Genomic DNA, 20,496 nt, shown 5'->3' on the forward strand with positions numbered 1-20,496 from the left:
GCCCGTGACATTTACACTTTTCAGAGCAGCTGTCTTATCCTGGCGGCAAGACAATTGACCTAACTTTGCCACCAGCACATAGCAACATCAACATTATTTAATAGTTCATATGTCAACCTCTGGAATCTGGTGATTGCAATTTACTACAGGACTGCATGCATTACTTTTGGAATATCCCATTGGATGTCTTTCTCTATTTCAAGTCATAATAGTAGAATAGCAATATAATTGTAACATGGGAATAGCAAGTTTGACCCATGCAGTGCATGTTGCTGCTATTTACTCTCCACATAAACAGTAATCTTCATTTTGTTTGCCCTGCTCCCGTATTCCTTCATTTCCTGTGAATATTCCAATCTATTACCCAAACTTGAAATGCTTGACTTCATTACTGATTCGGCTAGTATTTTGCAAAAGTTCACAAATCATAGTTTAAAACAAAGTTTCTCCTGATAGTCATTCAGGATGACATATTTAATCTTTTACATTTATGTCCTCTCATTCCAAACCAAACCACCATGGAAATGTAATATTCATAATTCAATTATCATATTCCTTTTATCTGCAGAAACACCTTTACCAAATTGTAACATCATCTCTGCAATGCAAACTTCCATTGATGATGTGGGACTGGGACATGCAAGAGTGAGGGGAATGGGGAATGGGCTGTCGCTGGTGAGGGACATCCTCTTCAGCATGTGAACAGTGACTGACTCCTTCCAGGGAGCAACGGGTGATCTGTATGGGATCTCTCAGTCTGACACCTGTAAATGCTTTACGGCAGTGAGTGATGCCATTTTCGTGGTTTGTACCTGTTCATTTATTTCCTGATGACAAGATCAATGCTGGATCCCAGGCAGTAGGGTTCAAGAACATAGCTGGATTCCCCCAGTTCAAGGTGCCATTAACTGCACAAACAATGACATTTAGGGAGCCATTTCACAACACTGTGGAATCCATCAATGGGAAGAGGTTCCAATTCATTCATGTGCAGATGCACGAGAACACCACCATTTACAAACTTCCCTTCCAGCCCCTTAACATCCTGACTTGGAATTATATCACCATTCCGTCAATGTTGCTGTGTCAAAATTCTGGAACACTCTTCCAAACATCACTGTGGACAACCCTACACTGCACGGACTGTGATGTTTGAAGATGGTAATTCATCGCATCTTCTCCAAGGTAATCAGGGAGGGGCAGTAAACACTGGCCTAACCATTGACACCCCGAAGCCCTGAAAAAATTAAAAGTGTCTCTAGTGTAGTATTGGGCAAGTGTTAACATACAAAGACTTGAAAACAATGCATGTTAAAATGCCAGAATACATGTGAATGATATATTGACTCATTTGTTTTCTTGTGAAAACAAATTGCTTTGCATAGCGCTGCAAATAAGAGCAATGACATTATGAAAACATTTGTGGGCAATAAAAGGCTGGACGGGGATTATTTAATGTTGGAAGTGATTTCTTTTGGATGACATAATATACACAGGCCCTGTTTGTTATAACATGATCTGATGCCTCGCCCTGAACCCTCTGGTGGGTTTGTGGTTGGGGTAGAATAAGGGATAGTTCAGTCTGTTAGGGGGATGGAGCACAACTACTTCTCAGCAGGAGGGGATCTCTTCTTCCATTAAAAAATGCAGTTGGTTACATAGCAGCAACTATATAAAGGTTACATTAACTCTTCCACATATTAACTGTAACTAACAAGTGGTAAAGATGATAGCATAATGGTGGCTGAAAGAACCTTTGATGAGGAATCGTCTACTGAAGTGGAATGGGCTGAGGTTGCCGAGGAAGTATGGGTGGAAGTTAGGAACAGCAAGGGAGCAGTCACCTCATTGGGGGTTTTCGACAGACCCCCAAATAGCAGTAGGGAGATCGAAGAACTCATAGGCTGGCAGATTGTTGAAAAGTGCAAACGTAGCAGGGTTGTTGTTATGGGTGACTTCAACTTTCCCAATATAGATTGGAACCTCCTTAGTGCAGATGGTTTGGATGGAGCCGTTTTTGTCAAGTGTGTTCAGGAGGGTTTCCTTACTCAGTATGTGGACAGGCCGACGAGGGGGGAGGCTATTTTAGATTTGGTGCTCAGCAATGAGCCAGGACAGGTGCCAGATCTCGTGGTGAGAGAACACTTTGGTGACAGTGACCACAACAGCCTCACATTTACCATAGCCATGGAAAGGGAAAGGAGCAGTTACCAGGGGAAGATATTTAACTGGGGTAAAGGAAACTATGACGCTATCAGACAGGAGTTGGGAAGTACAGATTGGGAGCAATCGTTCCACAGAAAGGGCACAGCAGACAGGTGGAGGCTGTTTAAGGAGCAGTTGTTGTGAGTGATATATAAATTTGTTCCTCTGAGACAGGTAAGAAGGGGTAAGATTAAGGAGCCTTGGATGACGGGTACAGAGGTGCTTCTTGTCAAAAAGAAAAAGGCAGCTTACGTAAGGTGGAGGAAGCAAGGGTCTAGCACAGCTTTAGAGGATTAAAGGCTTGCTCGGAAGGAGCTCAAAAGTGGACTGAGGAGGGCCAGGAGGAGGCATGAAAAAGGCTTGGCAGGAAGGATTAGGGAGAACCCGAAGGTATTTTACTCATACGTGAGGAACAAGAGAATGATCAGGGAGAAGGTAGGGCCGATCAGGGATAGCGTACGGAACTTGTGCGTGGAGTCTGAGCAGATAGGGGAAGCCCTAAATGAGTTTTTTGCTTCAGTTTTCACAAAGGAAAGGGACCTTGTTACGAATGAGAACTTTGAGGAGCAGGAAAACAGGCTTGAACAGATCAAGATTGAGGAATTTGATGTACTGGAAATTTTGGCAAACATTAAGATGGATAAGTCCCCAGGGCCAGGCCAGATTTATCCTAGGTTGGTCCAGGAAGCGAGAAAGGAGGTTACTAAGCCACTGGCGAAAATCTTTGCTCCCTCACTCTCCACGGGAGTCGTACCGGAAGATTGGAGGGAGGCAAATGTTGTTCCTCCTTTCAAGAAAGGGAATAGGGAAATCCCTGGAAATTACAGACCAATCAGCCTTACGTCTGTGGTCAGCAAGGTTTTGGAAAGAATTCTGAGGGATAGGATTTATGACTATTCGGAAAAGCATAGCGTGATTAAAGGGTGTCAGCATGACTTTGTGAGGGGCAGGTCATGCCTTACAAATCTTATTGAATTCTTTGAGGAAGTCACGAGACAGGTTGACGAGGGTCGAGCAGTGGATGTGGTGTACATGGACTTCAGCAAGGCATTTGATAAGGTTCCCCACAGCAGGCTCATACATAAAGTCAGGAGGTATGGGATACAGGGTGATTTGGCTGTTTGGATTCAGAATTGGTTGGCTGACAGGAGGCAGAGACTGGTTGTAGATGGTAAGTATTCTGCCTGGTGGTCAGTGCTGCATGGTGTCCCGCAGGGCTCTGTTCTTGGGCCTCTGCTCTTTGTAGTTTTTATAAATGACTTGGATGAGGAGGTTGAGGGGTGGGTCAGTATGTTTGCTGATGACACAAAGGTTGGAGGTGCCGTTGATAGTATTGAGGGCTATTGCAGGCTTCAGCGGGATATTGACAGAATGCAGAGCTGGGCTGAGAAATGGCAGATGGAGTTTAACCTGGATAAATGCAAAGTGATACATTTTGGAAGATTGAACTTAAAAGGCAGGGTTCTCAGCAGTGTGGAGGAACAGCGGGATCTTGGTGTTCAAGTGCATAGCTCCCTCAAAGTTGCCAACCAGGTGGATAAGGTTGTTAAGAAAGCATATGATGTTTTGGCTTTCATTAACAGGGGATCGAGTTTAAGAGCCGCGAGGTTATACTGCAGCTCTACAAAACCCTGGTGAGACCACACTTGGAATATTGTGTCCAGTTCTGGTCGCCCTATTATAGGAAAGATGTGGAGGCTTTGGAGAGGGTGCAAAGGAGGTTTACCAGGATGCTGCCTGGACTGGAGGGCTTGTCTTTTGAGGAGAGGTTGACCGAGCTTGGACTTTTCTCTCTGGAGAGAAGGAGGAAGAGAGGTGACCTGATCGAGGTGTACAAGGTAATGAGAGGCATGGATAGAGTCAATAGCCAGAGACTTTTCCCCAGGGCAGGATTGACTGCCACGAGGGGTCATAGTTTTAAGGTGTTAGGAGGAAGGTATAGAGGAGACGTCAGAGGGAGGTTCTTCACCCAGAGAGTTGTGAGCGCATGGAATAGTTTACCAGTGGTAGTCGTGGAAGCGGAGTCATTAGTGACATTTAAGCGACTGCTGGACATGCACATGGACAGCAGTGAATGGAGGGGAATGTAGGTTAGGTTATTTTATTTTTGGATTATGATTATTCCATGGCACAACATGGTGGGCCGAAGGGCCTGTACTGTGCTGTCCTTTTCTATGTTCTATGTTCTATGTTCTATGTTCTATGACATGCTATGCCTCTACCATGAGATGTGTTAGATTGAATTGACTCCACCCAGAGACTGTGTTATACTATCAGACAGGGCATAGCTTAAAACAGCCCTAAGACTATGCGTTGTAATTTCTTGGTAATGCTGACTCCAGGAATTACTTGCAAAGTTTAAATTTACAATTGGTGATTTCTCTGCATCCAGGATTATCCAAAAATATCTCCAACTCTGACTTAGAGACTTTGGATGGTTTTGACTCACTTACTTGGATAGTTACCCAGGTGATGTTAAACAGATTTTAAAAAGTCTTAACTCATGTGTATCAATAAAATTGTCACCCCTGGCTTCCACAGAATCCCCCCCCCTTCCAACTAAACTCTGATTAACTCTGAGCCTCCAACTGCATTTCTAACCCTCCAACTTATTCCAATTACATCCCTGAGCCTCCAACCACATCCCTAACCATCTTTGATACGCAACTACTCTTTGACTTGACTTCCAACTAACTCCACATTATCTGACTATCTTACTGATCTCCAAAAGTACCCCCTCATCAACCAATTATCTCCCTAACCCCCTCAAATTTCTGCTGGCCCTTGACAACTCGTTAAAGCTTAGACTACCCCTCTGACTCTCCTGCTACACTGCCCTCACACAACCAGATTAACCTCAATCCAGCCTAAATAAACTGATGAAGGGTCTAGGCCCGAAACGTCAGCTTTTGTGCTCCTGAGATGCTGCTTGGCCTGCTGTGTTCATCCAGCCTCACATTTTATTATCTTGGAATCTCCAGCATCCGCAGTTCCCATTATCTCTAAATAAACTGCTGTCATTCAACCAATCCCTGACCTGACTAGTGACATCCAACCAGCCACCATCAGCTGAATAAACCTTGAGTTGACTGTGCCGAAAATGAAAGAGATGAAGAGACGGTCTGAAAAATATGGAATGACATGCGTTCTCACCACCCGACCTGAAATAGGAGGCAGTTCATTGGCTACAGTGGAGTGACTGCCTGCCAACTGGAAAATCCAATCAGCACAAGAGAAGAATGCTAACCTGGTATTCGCAAAAAAGTAGTCTGGCACAGAGGAGTGCTTACAAATTGGCTGGTTCACTGATGGTACATAATAACTCCCCCAGCTATCTCCGTGTGACCAGCCTGCCTATGATCTCTGTTGTAGAAACCAATTTGCACACAGCAAGCTCTAACTGTCTCTCAAAATAACCGGACAGGACTTTTTATAACACCTGAGTGAGCTGATGGATCACACATATTAAAGTCCCTCCAAAAGACAGGCTGTCAACAGGTGCAGCATTCCCTGAGCATTATGCTGAAGTGTCAGTCTCCAGTTTTGATCTCAAGTTCTGGAGTGGGGCATAAATCTATATGCTTCTGACTGAGTGACAAGCATTATGAGTTCAATCTTGTCTAACAGATAAAGCATAGATGTCTCTAGGTGAGGTTTAAACTCTCAACCTCAGCATTTCTTGAGCCTATGTTGTCATCAAACTATTGGAATTGCACTAAAGCCTGACACAAAATTAATTTATTTAATCCTCTTAATACTTTGTTGCACCTTGCACACAGAGGAAATTAATGGTTGTATTTTGTAAAATTTACTCCATCAGATAGTTCCTGTCCAGCTTTTTATTGCCCACCGGTGTTTTCACAATGTCATTGCTCCTATTTGTTTGAATGAGAAGTCAAATGAGTCAATGCTTCATTAATATTCATTCTGGCATTTTAAAATGCATTGTTTTCAAGTCTTTGTACATTAACCAATATAGAACATTACTGTTTCAAAACATCAACATTAATAAAGCTCAACTTTGTTCGAAGATTCGACATCAGGATCCACAGTCTCTACCATTAATGAAACTAACAACTGAGTATTTTTGCAGAGGAGAGTGTGATTGATATTAGACAGGTAACATCACTTCAGCAATGGCATATAGTGTAACATGTATAAGAATAAATCCACCAACTGATCCAATTAAAGTGTGCTGCAGGAGTTGGAACATTCACTTGACTTTCTACCTTTTCCGGTGGCCATCAGATAAATTCATAGCACAGCTTTTGAGAACAATTGTTCATGAATTACTCAAACATTAGGATTAGGAAATAAATGCTGGCCTAACCAGCAATGGCCACATCCCATGAACGAACGTATTTTTTAAAAGTCCCTTTCTCGTAAATCTAAAATGTGACGAGTGGTGGTTGATGGAAAATATTCAGCCTGGAGTCCGGTTACTAGTGGTGTACCTCAAGGGTCTGTTTTGGTACCACTGCTGTTTGTCATTTTTATAAATGACTTGGACGCTGGCATAGGTGGATCGGTTAGTAAGTTTGCAGATGACGCTAAAGTCGGTGGAGTGGTCGACAGTGTGGAAGAATGTTGCAGGTTGCAGGGAGACTTGGATAAACTGTAGAATTGGGCCGAAAGGTGGCAAATGGAATTCAATGCAGATAAATGTGAGGTGATTCACTTTGGGAAGAATAATGGGAAGGCAGAATACTGGGTCAATGGAAAGATTTTTGGTAGTGTGGATGTGCAGAGGGATCTTGGTGCCCATGTACATAGATCCCTGAAAGTTGCCACCCAGGTTGATAGTGCTGTTCAGAAGGCTTACGGTGTGTGAGGTTTTATTGGTAGAGGATTGAGTTCCGGAGTCGTGATGTCATGCTGCAACAGTACAAAATGCTAGTGCGGCCTCATTTGGAATATTGCATACAGTTCTTGTCGCCCCATTACAGGAAGGATGTGGAAGCATTGGAAAAGGTGCAGAGAAGATTTACAAGGATGTTGCCTGGTCTGGAGCGAAGGCATTATGAAGAAAGGCTGAGGGACTTGGGTCTGTTCTCATTGGAGAGAAGAAGGCTAAGAGGGGATTTAATAGAGACATACAAGACGATCAGAGGATTAGATAGGGGGACAGTGAGAGTCTTTTTCCGAGGATGATGACTTCAGCTTGTACAAGGGGGCATAGCTACAAATTGAGGGGTGATAGATTTAAGACAGATGTCAGAGGCAGGTTCTTTACTCAGAGAGTGGTAAGGGCATGGAACACCCTGCCTGCCAATGTAGCTAACTCATCCACATTAGGGGCATTTAAACAGCCCTTGGAGAAGCACATGGATGGGGGATGGTCTTAGATTAGTTCACAGGTCAGCGCTTCATTGAGGGCCGAAGGACCTGTTCTGCACTGTATTGTTCTATGTTCTAAAATCAATCTAAAATAGCTAGTAGATGGTGATGTATCACTAGTGCATTTCGCATTTCCCATACAAGCGATCCATTTCAGCCCATGCAAAGGGATTTGAGGATATGAAGGCATCTTCAGCAAACACTTGCAATGTTCACACATTTTCTGAGATTATTAATACTTTTGCTTTTTTCCGACATCCCTTGAAATCATTTTTCACTTCAATAATTATCGACTGTCCTTTTATAAGTAACAAAAGGTTTGATTCAATCGTTTGACTAAGTTATACGGTGCACCATGCAGTTTCTGGCAAAATGTCTTTGGGGGACGGTGAGTCCTCCCATGGTAAGATTACCACAGACTGCTCCACCTTAAAAGATGAATAAATACTCCTTCATATTCAGCATACATTGGAGGAAACATTGAGTGTGTCAAGAATGCAGAATGTTCTCTGGAAGGGAGGTAACTCAGTAACACAACAATAGCCTGAGGTGGCTGAATTCTGAAAGGTATCACTGCTAGACTGAGTCTGTTGCAGGTTGAGAGGCATTGGAGAAGAGGGAAGATTGTAGTTGACCTTGTGCTCATCCATCTGCCTGTCAGAGATCCATCCATCCACAGCAATATCATAGTGATGCCCACCACGCAGTCCTTGTGGAGACAAAGTCTCATCATCACATTGAGGATCCCAGGCTCCCCTAGTATGATGAATGGCGTTATCACTATGTTAAATGAGACAGACTTCAAACAGATCTAGCAACTCAAAGCTGGGCACCAATGATGCGCTATCCATCATCATCAGCAGCAGAATTGTATTCACCCACAATCTGTGACCTCAAGATCTGTTGTACAGCCCCCCTCCCTAATCTATAATTATCAGCAAACCAGGTTCGAGGAACAGTGCAGAAGGGCATACAGCACCATGCTTACCTAAAAAAATGAGGTGAGGCTACAAGACAAGACTGCTTGCATTCCAAGAAGCAGAAGTAGCATATATTAGAGAGTGCTAAGCGAGCCCAGAAACAATGGATTAGACCTAAGTTCTGCAGTTCTGTCCAATCCAGTCATGAATTAAACAACTCATAGGAGAAGGTGTCTAACAAATATCTCCGCCCTTAATGAAGTGGGAGTCCATCACATCAGTGCAAAAGGTGACGCTGAAACATTTGCATACATCTTCAGCTGAAAGTGCTGAATGCATGATTTATCTTGACCTTCTCTTGAGGTCATTAATAATACAGATGCCAATTTTCAATCAATTCAACTCCCTCTATGGCACCTACCTGGCAATGTCCTGCCTGCAAAAACCGGGACAATGAAGATGCCCAATTACTGCCCATCAGTATATTCCTGATCATCAACCTGATAGAAAAGGTTATATACAGTGCTACCAGTGATAATTAAAAAGGAAACTCTCTGCTGATCAGAATATAGCTGACACCAAGGGAGATGGTTGTAATTAGAGGTAATCATCTCAGCTCCAGGACATCTTTGCAAGCATTCCTCAGGGCAATATTCTGGGCCTAACCGTCATTGTTGCTTCACCAATGACCTTCCCTCCATCATAAGGTCAGAAGTGAGGATGTTCACCGATTGCATAATGCTCAGCACCAGATACTAAAGTGCTCCATGTCAAAATGCAGCAAGACCTGGATAGCATCTAGGCTTAGGCTAATAAGTAACAAGTAACATCTATGCAACACAACTACCAACCCATGGCCATCTCCAGAAAGCGAAAGCCTAACCACTGCTCCTTGATGGTCAATGACATTCCTACTGCTGAATGCCCCAGAATCAACATCTTAGGGGTTACCACTGACCAAAATCTGAACTGGACTATCCATATGCAAGATATGACTATGCTACATGTTGGAGGCTAGGAACTGTGCAATGACTAACACATCTCCTGTTGTCCCATTATCTGTCACCACCTACAAGGCACAAGAGTGATGGTGCACTCTCCACTTGCTTGAGTCTGTACAGCTCCAACAATATTGAAGAAGCTTGACACTGTCCAGGACAAACGGCTCGGCTTGATTGGCACCTTATTCACTGCCTTGAACATCCATTCCCTCACTCACTGATGCAGAGTGGTAGCAATGTGAAACATCGACAAGATACACTGCAGTAGTGGCTCCCTCATTGTCACTGAGTAAAATCCTAGAACTCCCTTTCTAATAGCACTGTCAGTGCTCTACAATCAAAGGATTGCTATGTTCAAAAAAACAGGTCATCACTACCATCTTCTCAAGAGTAATTAGAAAAGAGCAATTAATGTTGGTCCAGGCCCACATCCCACAAAATAAACACAAAAAACATTCCACCTCAGAAAGTTACTAGTCAGTCAGAGCTTTTCTGATGAAGGGTCTTGGCCCGAAACGTCAGCGTTTGTGCTCCTAAGATGTTGCTTGGCCTGCTGTGTTCATCCAGCTCCACACTTTGTTATCTTGGATTCTCCAGCATCCGCAGTTCCCATTATCTCCAGTCAGTCAGAGGTCAACTGCTCTTGGTGTATTGGTATCGCCAATCGATCAGTACTGTGGTTGTTCCATGGGGAGGTGAATTGTGTTGGATTGGGCTTTTTCTATTTATTTGATGATTGGCAATGTAGTGGGTCATGGTTTGGAGATGGGATTGGGTTCTGTGGTCTTAGAGGCCACTTGGGAAACTGGGAGGAGGAGTGGGTACAAAGAGAAATCTTCCATTGGCCAAAGGAATGAGTTAAGGAAGAAACTCGCTGACCAACACCAACACCAAAAAATGTGCAGGGAAACCTGCTGTCCTGATTGCTTGACAAATGCCTGTTCCTTTAGTAATTAAGTACTGCTCACAATGTGGTCTCCTCTACATTGGGGAGATGAAATTTAGACTGGCTTTACAAGGCACCTACACCTTATTTGCAAAAATAACCCTGAGTTTTCCATTGCCTGCCACTTCAACACACTACTGCATTCCTTGACCAACATCTCTGTCTTAGGCTTACTGCAGTGCTCCAGTGAAGATCAGTGCGAGCTAGAAGAACAGCAGCTCACTTTCCACTTGGGGACCGTGCAGCCTTCAGGTTGAAACTTTTAGTACCTGCACATCTCCTTTAGCTAGCCCCGCATGCCTGACCCTGTCATAACATGGGCTGCTTTAGGTATAGCCAACCCATTTTTACCTTCCAATGGTCCTCATTGGCAGCTTTTGTTTTTCCATGGCTTGCCTTTACCTATGCCTTTGTCTGTCCGATTGCTGTTCTCTCTCTCCCTGGGCTCCATGTCCACCGGTCATTTAGTCCTTTACCCTTCCCCTTCCCCCCACCCCCACTACTGCCAGCCCTTGTCTTCAGCAGATATACCGACCTTTCTCTGGCTGTTACCAGTTCTGAAGAATGGGTTTTGGACCTGCAATGTTAACTCAGCATTCTCTCCACAGATACTGCTAGATCTGCTGAATTTCTCCAGCAACTTCCGTTTTTGTTAAATACTCGTGGTATTGTGATGGACCCCTTGAGCTTGTATTGTTTGTCTACTTAAGGACCTCAATTGGTTCAGTGAGAATAGACAGCCTCCACACCACGCATATCACTCATATTTGGAGTTTGTGAGGGTGTTTAGGTGATCGGTAGGTCACCTGCTGAATTTAACTTGCAATGCCCCCTTAAACTCATCAAATGGGGGTACATTCAACCCGAGCCATAGTGTCCAGCTGGGCTTTCTGCATCCTTTTTGCAATGTTAATTTCATAATACCCCTTTCCTTTGTTGTTGATCAGGTTCTTAAAATCTGTTCTTCAGTTACTAATTTCATCAAGCAATCAAAAATGTTTCCTGTTGTCCCTCATCAAAATTTCGCATGGTTGAATAATTTGTTTAGATTTCCCATTAACTTTATCTACTTGGGGTACTGTGGGCAGATGTGGGAGCCACACTCTAGGAAGGATATACTGGCCTGGGAGGGAGTATGGCATAAGTTTACAAGAATGATGCCTGGATTTCAGGGGTTACGTTACAGGGAATGATGATACAAGTGAGGTCTGTCTTCTCCAGAATTTAGAAGTTTAAGGGGTGATCTGAGCAAAATCTTGAAGATATTAACAGGAAGAATACAGAGTAGATAATGATAAACTATTTCCACTGATTGATCTGAGAATTAGGAACAGACTGTTCAGGAGAGATATTAAGAAGCACAGCTACACAAAGAAGGGTGGTTGAACTTTGAAAAACTCTCTTCTACAAAGGCAGTAGACGCTAGGCCAGTTGCTAATTTTAAAATCTGAGAGAGATTTTATTTCACTCAGGAAAGGTATTAAGGGGTATGGCCTAAAGGGATGTATATGGAGTTAGGCCACAGATCATCCATGATCTCACTGAGTGTTGGAAAGACTGGATGGACTGAATGGCTTTCTTCTGTTCCTACATTCCTATTCCTGTACAGTATGGATAAGGTTATTTTCTTCACTTTTCGCTTTGAAATAAAATCTCTCGTGATTGGCATTTCTTTCACTTCAACCTCTCTTTCATGTACATATTGAGAAGTAACACTTTTTCTAAGTAGAACATCCAAAATTATTCTCAGTGGGGTACCTTGTTTCATATCAATTGTTATTTTACTTTACAATGTGAATTTGGAATGAATTTGTTTAAAGAAAAGCTGTCTAATGCAATATTTGGAGGTGCCACAATTTAGGCAACTCTTGCCTCAATTAAAAAAAAAGCTGGGTCTTCGTAATATTTTAAATTGTTGCCCCATTATCTTCAGATGTTTACTGAAATTTTGGTTTTGTGCTTTGCCTAGTGGAACACCACAGACAACTGATGGAGGTCACTCCGAAAATATTTTTGGTACGGAAGCTTTGCCTGCTCAGATGCCTTTTCAGTGGTTGAGGGGAGCCCAGGGCGACTGGAAGCAGTTTCTGGCTCAGTTACATAATGCACAATCCAACATGTCCTTTCCTTGCAACCTAATGGCTGTTGGCACTCACTTGTCATCAGCAACTCATCCACAACGTACAAGTGAATACTAAAATCGAATGGTCTTCCTGCTGGTGACCTCAGGCCTACGAGGTAGGGAGGCCCTGATGCACATTGAGTCAGTAAGCAACTCTATTATTTTGGGTGTTGTTCCAATGAATAATTTGTATAAATATAGGTGAAATAATGAACAAAATAAGCTGCCAAATCAGTAATTAATTACATTTTCTTGAAGAAAAGCAAGGAGTTTTCATGTCACTTTGGATAAATGGTCATTACTTAGTTGATATCATTATCCAATCCCTCCTCCCTCTAGTAATTGTGGGACCTTGCTGTGCAAGAATCAGCTATCTCCTTTAAACCAACAAAATAATGCCTGCACTTCAAAAGCAATTAATTAGATATGAAATGCCTTTACATGCCCTGAGGACATGAAAGGGACAATTTCTTTCATCAGTTTGTCTTCCCAATTTTAATGATCTGGGTAATTCACTCCATAGGACTCTCTGTTCTCTTAATCCTTTTAAAAGGTTGGCAACTGTGTTTACTTCCCTTTCATATTTTCCATGTAAAATTCCACACATCAATGTTAACCTCACTCATATTTATCTGGCAGTGTATTCAGATTGGTCCCTCAGATTCGTTTTGATTTTGGGATTGAATGTTTTTTGACCCCAGTCAAATCAACTTCATCTCCTTTGATATTAGAGATACAATGCTGAACTGGATATCCCTTGGATGCTGATGTGTGGTTGATAAGTGAATAACGTGATCATCTCATGATCGCAAAAACTCAATTGCTTTTTGATGGTTCCAACTAGTGAGGCTTACAGAAAGTTACTGTATATAGATGAACAGGAGGAATAGAACATAGTACATAGAACATAGAACATAGAACAGTACAGCACAGAACAGGCCCTTCAGCCCACAATGTTGTGCCGACCATTGATCCTCATGTATGCACCCTCAAATTTCTGTGACCATATGCATGTCCAGCAGTCTCTTAAATGACCCCAATGACCTTGCTTCCACAACTGCTGCTGGCAACGCATTCCATGCTCTCACAACTCTCTGCGTAAAGAACCTGCCTCTGACATCCCCTCTATCCTTTCCTCCAACCACCTTAAAACTATGACCCCTCGTGCTAGCCATTTTTGCCCTGGGAAATAGTCTCTGGCTATCAACTCTATCTATGCCTCTTATTATCTTGTATACCTCAATTAGGTCCCCTCTCCTCCTCCTTTTCTCCAATGAAAAGAGACCGAGCTCAGTCAACCTCTCTTCATAAGATAAGCCCGCCAGCCCGCAGCATCCTGATAAACCTCCTCTGAACCCTCTCCAAAGCATCCACATCTTTCCTATAAGAGGGCGCCCAGAACTGGACGCAGTATTCCAAGTGCGGTCTAACCAAAGTTTTATAGAGCTGCAACAAGATCTCACGACTCTTAAACTCAATCCCCCTGTTAATGAAAGCCAAAACACCATATGCTTTCTTAACAACCCTGTCCACTTGGGTGGCCATTTTAAGGGATCTATGTATCTGCACACCAAGATCCTTCTGTTCCTCCACACTGCCAAGAATCCTATCCTTAATCCTGTACTCAGCTTTCAAATTCGACCTTCCAAAATGCATCACCTCGCATTTATCCAGGTTGAACTCCATCTGCCACCTCTCAGCCCATCTCTGCATCCTGTCAATGTCCTGCTGCAGCCTGCAACTGCCCTCTATACTGTCAACGACACCTCCAACCTTTGTGTCGTCTGCAAACTTGCTGACCCATCCTTCAATCCCCTCATCCAAGTCATTAATAAAAATTACAAACAGTAGAGGCCCAAGGACAGAGCCCTGTGGAACACCACTCACCACTGACTTCCAGGCAGAATATTTTCCTTCTACTACCACTCGGTGCCTTCTGTTGGCCAGCCAATTCTGTATCCAGACAGCTAAGTTCCCCTGTATCCTATTCCTCCTGACCTTCTGAATGAGCCTACCATGGGGAACCTTATCAAATGCCTTGCTGAAGTCCATATACACCACATCCACAGCTCGACCGTCATCAATTTTTCTAGTCACATCCTCAAAGAACTCGATAAGGTTTGTGAGGCATGACCTGCCCACCTCAAAGCCGTGTTGACTGCATTTGATCAAGCCATGCTCTTCCAGATGGTCATAAATCCTATCCCTCAGAATCCTTTCTAACACCTTGCAGATGACAGACGTGGGACTTACTGGTCTGTAATTGCTGGGGATTTCCCTATTTCCTTTCTTGAAGAGAGGAATTACATTTGCCTCTCTCCAGTCCTCAGGTACAACTCCAGTGGAGAGCGAGGATGCAAAGATCCTCGCAAGTGGCGAAGCAATTGCATTTCTCGCTTCCCAAAGCAGCCAAGGACAAATCTGGTCCGGGCCTGGCGACTTGTCAATCTTAATGTTTGACAAAATTTTCAGCACATCAGCTTCGTCTATCTCTATCCATTCCAGCATGCACACCTGCTCTTCAAAGGTTTCATTCACTACAAAGTTCGTTTCTTCCGTAAAGACAGAAGCAAAAAACTCATTTGGGGTTTCCCCTACCTCCTCAGACTCCACACACAAGTTCCCTATGCTATCCCTGATCGGCCCTACTCTTTCTTTGACCATTCTCTTATTCCTCACATAAGTGTAAAATATCTTTGTGTTTTCCCTAATTCGTTCTGCCAAGCCTTTCTCGTGCCCCCTCCTGGCTCTCCTCAGACCATTTTTGAGCTCCTTCCTTGCCTGCGTGTAATCCTCTCTAGCTGAACTTGACCCTAGCTTCCTCCACCTTATGTAAGCTACCTTCTTCCTTTTCACAAGAAGCTCCACCGCTCTCGTCATCCAAGGTTCCTTTATCTTACCCTTTCTTGCCTGTCTCAGAGGGACATATTTACTCATCACTCGCAACAACTGTTCCTTAAACAGTCTCCACATGTCTATGGTTCCCTTACCATGGAACAATTGCTCCCAGTCCATGCTTCCTAACTCATGTCTAATCGCGTCATAGTTCCCTCTTCCCCAATTAAATATCCTCCCATTTTGCCTAATCCTCTCCTTCTCCATAGCTATGTAGAATGTGAGGCAGTTATGGTCACTATCACCAAAATGCTCTCCCACCACAAGATCTGATACCTGCCCCGGCTCGTTTCCGAGCACCAAGTCTAGAATGGCCTCTCCCCTCGTCGGCCTGTCAACGTACCAAGTTAGGAAACCCTCCTGAACACACCTTACAAAAACAGCTCCATTCAAATCTTCTGCTCGAAGGAGGTTCCAATCAATATTAGGAAAGTTAAAGTCACCCATTACAATAACCCTACTGCGTCCACACTTTTCCAAAATCTGTCGACCTATGCTTTCTTCAATCTCCCTGCTGCTACTGGGGGGCCTGTAGTAAACCCCTAACGAGGTGACTACTCCCTTGCTGTTCCAAATTTCCACCCATGCTTTGATATTGATAAGATCCAGAGAAGTATTGCAAGCACCATTAAATGTGCAATTATTTATATCAACATTAATGTTTTGTCAATTTGTAAAGCAGAAAGAGATGTAAAAATTATAACATCCTTCAGCTGGGAAGAAGGTTTCCGCAGAGATTTATATTTAAATAGATGGTGGTACTGAGAATTAATAGGTAGTGCAAATTTTAAGGAATTTGAGTTTCTACCACCGGTATTTCATTTAAAAGAAAATATGTGACATCACTTTGGTCTCATTTAAAAGTGACTTATTAAAAATTATTGGCAAATTTTGCAACTGAATTGTAACTAATTTATGCCAATGCTTACAGCTGTTATAAATTCCGAAAACGTTGTCAGTGATGTATTATCATTTTACAGCTATTGTTTTATTTTTTGGCTTGTGTTGCATTTGTCCTTTCACACTGATAGACATACATATTTTTACATTAAATATTAAGAGGTGCCTCATGTTTTGTTATTATTTTGGCTTCCATTGCGCTTGATATTAATAATTCCATTGTATTAGGAACTGCTTCCCTCTCTTTCATACCAGCCATCATCAACCAAACAAATAATGCTTGACCTTGCAAATATATCTCCCATCTAAACTGCATAATCACCTCATGTTTGACACTTTCAAATCAGAGCTTCACACAGAACAAATGACAAAACAACTGAACCCACAAATGCCATTCTAGTTTATTGTGGCCAAGATAAAATATCCCTTCTTCCTTTTTATGCCCTGTCTGCAATCTTTGACATATCCAAACAGTGAGGGATAATGAGCAGTTGAAGGAAATTAACGTTAGTACAAAGATTGCTCTGGAGAAATGAATGAGGCAGAAATTTGATAAATTCTCAGAAGCTGATAGTGTTCATCCCAGAATATTGAAAAAAATGGCTACAGAATTAGCTGAAATATTTGTGATTAACTTCCAAATTTCTATTGATTCTAGACTGGGTTTTGCCAATTGGAAAGTTGCAAATATCACCCCATTTTTGAAGAAGGGAGTGAGAGTGAAAACAGGGGACCAGAGACATAGTGGTCTTACATCAGTAGTAGGGAACATGCTCAAATCTATTCTAATGAATTGGAGAAATGGACATTTGAATGATGGTGATCTCATTGGGCATAGACTGTATGGAGTTACGAAGGGGAAACCATGTTTGACAAACTGGTTGGAGCTTGTTGAAGATGTGGCTGATAAAGTTGGTAAAGGAGAGCCAGTTGACGTAGTATATTTACATTTTCAGAAAGCTGTTCATCAACTTGACCAACAGAGGCTGGTTAGAAAGATTAAGCAATGGGAAAGGAGGTGATTTGGATTAATGATCAGTATTTGTCCCCACTTGTTCACAATATACATCAATGGTTTGGGCATGGAGACCAACAAGCACTGATGGTTGGTTGGTTACAGTGCTTGTCCATTAAACAGCAACTCCTGGATTCAAATCCCAGCAGGGCCTGTACCCTATTTTAGGCGTACTCTTGTAGCACTATGGTAGCCCTGACTGGAAGGCCTACGTGTCATAACATCTCTGAATGGGTTAACTAGAAAAATAGGTTAAATTAATGAAAAGTTTGGATATGGAGACAAAATGTAATATTTCCAAATTTGCATATTATACAAAGATAAATGGGAATGTGTGTTGTAAGAAAGAGGTAAAGTAGCTTTCGGAAGATTTGGATGGGCTTGGAGAATGGACAAGAACATGGCAGATGGAATATAATGTGGAAAAATGTGGGGTTATCCACTTTGATATAAGAAACAGATTTGCAATGTATTTCTTAAAAGGTAAGAGTTTGGAAAACATGGGTGCACAAAAGGACCTGGGCTCCTTGTTGATAATTCACTGAAGACTAATAGGAAGGTGAACTAGCTGCTAGGAAGACAAATAGAGTGATAATCTTTATCACAAGAGGATTTGAGTCTAGGAACAGTAAATTCTTACTTCAGTTGTATAGGAGCCTGTAGTTTTGATCTTATCTCACGAAAGATATTATTGCTATAGAGGGAGTGAATGAAGTTTTACCAGATTAGTTCCCAGTTCTATTGAAGAGACTGGACAAGCTGATGCTTTTTCTGTGGCATTTCGAAGAATGAAAGGTAATTTTCTTGAAATTTACCAAATGCTTATAAAGAAAGACAAGATAGATACAGGTAAGAAGCATCCACTGGCTGGTGAATCTAGAAGTGGGGGCACAATTTAAAAAGAAGGGAATGCCACATAGGCCTGAGAGGAGGAGAATTTGTTTTTCGCAGAAGCCTGTGAACCTTTGAAAGTCTCTTCCACAGTGGGTCGTGAGTTTACTGGAAGTAGATATTGATAGGTTTCTGATTTCCAGAGGCAAACAGGGTCATGGGAATAGGATGAGGGAAAAAAACCATTAATGTGTTCAATCATGATTGTGTTGAATGATGGGACAGGGTCGATGGACTGAATGGACGACTCTTGTTCCAATATTCCCATGTTTCTGTAACAGACAGGCCTGCATTCCTGAGCTCCTCAGGATAATTCTGTATTCTGTATTCTATCTTTTTCATCACTCTCACATGATCTGTCACATCTGGACATCAGTGCAGATACTGTGCCCACTTTAGTACAGAATATTTGAGAATGAGTGGCGTATCACCAGACAAGGAAGAGAGAAATGTTCACATGCCAGGCACACTCCAATTCGATTGGGACAACAGCAGGATCCCGGGGCAGGCAAAGCAGAGGCAAGCACGGGAATTCCTAGAAGCCTGGTGCTCCACTAATAAAGCCTTCAATTAACACTTAGAGCTGGCCCCCACATAAACACTCCACTGCGAAAGAAAATTAGAAGTGAGGCAATCCAGTTCAATGGACACTACAGTTTAAATAACAGGCAGGAAAACACAACAGTGCTTCATTGGAGGCTGCACTATTGATGTTACCCGGCAGGGTAATGAAATGTCTGGGAACAACGAACCAGCTTGCCGAGCCAAACAACCCCGAGTTACAAATGTATTCTCAAACCCTAAACACTCCATTTTCAATCTTTTTGCTTCACTAATGTGCCTTAGAGATTAAAACTGCCAACCTAACCTGTTGTGACCTACATATGAATCCAGACCCACGGAAAAGTCCGTGACTTTTCATCATCTTCCTGGCCTTTAAGGCTGGGCAATAGTCATAGACTCATAGAGCTACACAGCACAAAAACAGACCCTTCAGTTCAACTAATCTGCACAAACCACATATCCTAAACTGATCTGATCCCATTTGCCAGTATTTGGCCCATATCCCCCCAAATCCTTCCTATTCTTGAACCCGTGCAGATGCCTTTTAAATGTTGCAATTGTATCAGCCTCCATCACTCCTCTGGTACCTTGTTCCATATAGGCATCACACTCTGTGTGAAAAGGTTGCCCCTCAGATCCATTTTAAACCTTCCGTCTCTCAACTTAAACCTATATTCTCTAGTTTTGGACTCCCTTACCCTAGAAAAAAGACCTTGGCTATTCGCACTACCCATGCCCCTGATGATTTAATAAACCTTTATAAGGCCACTCTTAGCCTTGGATGCTCCAGGGAAAAAAAAAATCCAGATTATTCAGCCTCTCCGTGTAACTCAAACACTCCAGTCCTGGCAACAATCTTATAAATCTTTTCTGAACCCTTTATAATTCAGCAACATCCTTCCTATTGCAGGGAAACCAGAAATGAACTCTGTATTCTAAAAGAGGCCTCACCAATGTCGTGTCCACTAGTGACATGATGTTCCAACTCCTGAGCTCAATGTCAGCAATGCCTGAACCAAATTAACAAATAAAAGACTATCCAAGTGCTAGTTTGGATCAGCAGACATCCAGCAGGAGGCCACAGTGTTGCACTTCAATGAGGACAACACTGAAGCTACAAGTCGCGTTCAAGAATTATAGCAGGGCTTGTCCATCACTTATCCTCCACACTTACGTGCACATCATCATTGAGATCATGGAATCAGTCATGATTCCACACATTTCTGCCAAAGAAGTTCTTTGTATGTACCAGTTTGAGGTGAACAATAGGCAGTTCACATCCCCACTCTCCCTCACAGTGCAGTGACTTGCTGATAAATTCATGACTGGTTAAATGCTATCTTACAGGATGTTTGAGCATTTCAATGTAATTTTGACAACTACTTGATCTCCAAAACATTAAAGGTAACCAATAAGGGAAGAGGTCAAAAGGAGGTGCTCCCACACAGCTGCCTAACAGGAAAGACTTCACTGCAAAACATTTAGCTCCTATATGTTGACTGAAGACTTAAAAGCCACATATCATCAGCATCATGCAATGTTAATGCCCTGTCTTACAGACTGCTGCTTATTCCCCAACAGTGAGTTAGATCTGTAAATGTAGAGACTTCAAAGTGGAACCATTGAAGTTACCAAGTGTACAATCAGATGAATAAGAAAACATTTACTCAGCAATAGAAAAGATAAAAGAGTTTAAAAAA

The sequence above is a fragment of the Stegostoma tigrinum genome, chromosome 1 (assembly GCF_030684315.1).
Source record: "Stegostoma tigrinum isolate sSteTig4 chromosome 1, sSteTig4.hap1, whole genome shotgun sequence".
Classification (NCBI taxonomy): Eukaryota; Metazoa; Chordata; class Chondrichthyes; order Orectolobiformes; family Stegostomatidae; genus Stegostoma; species Stegostoma tigrinum.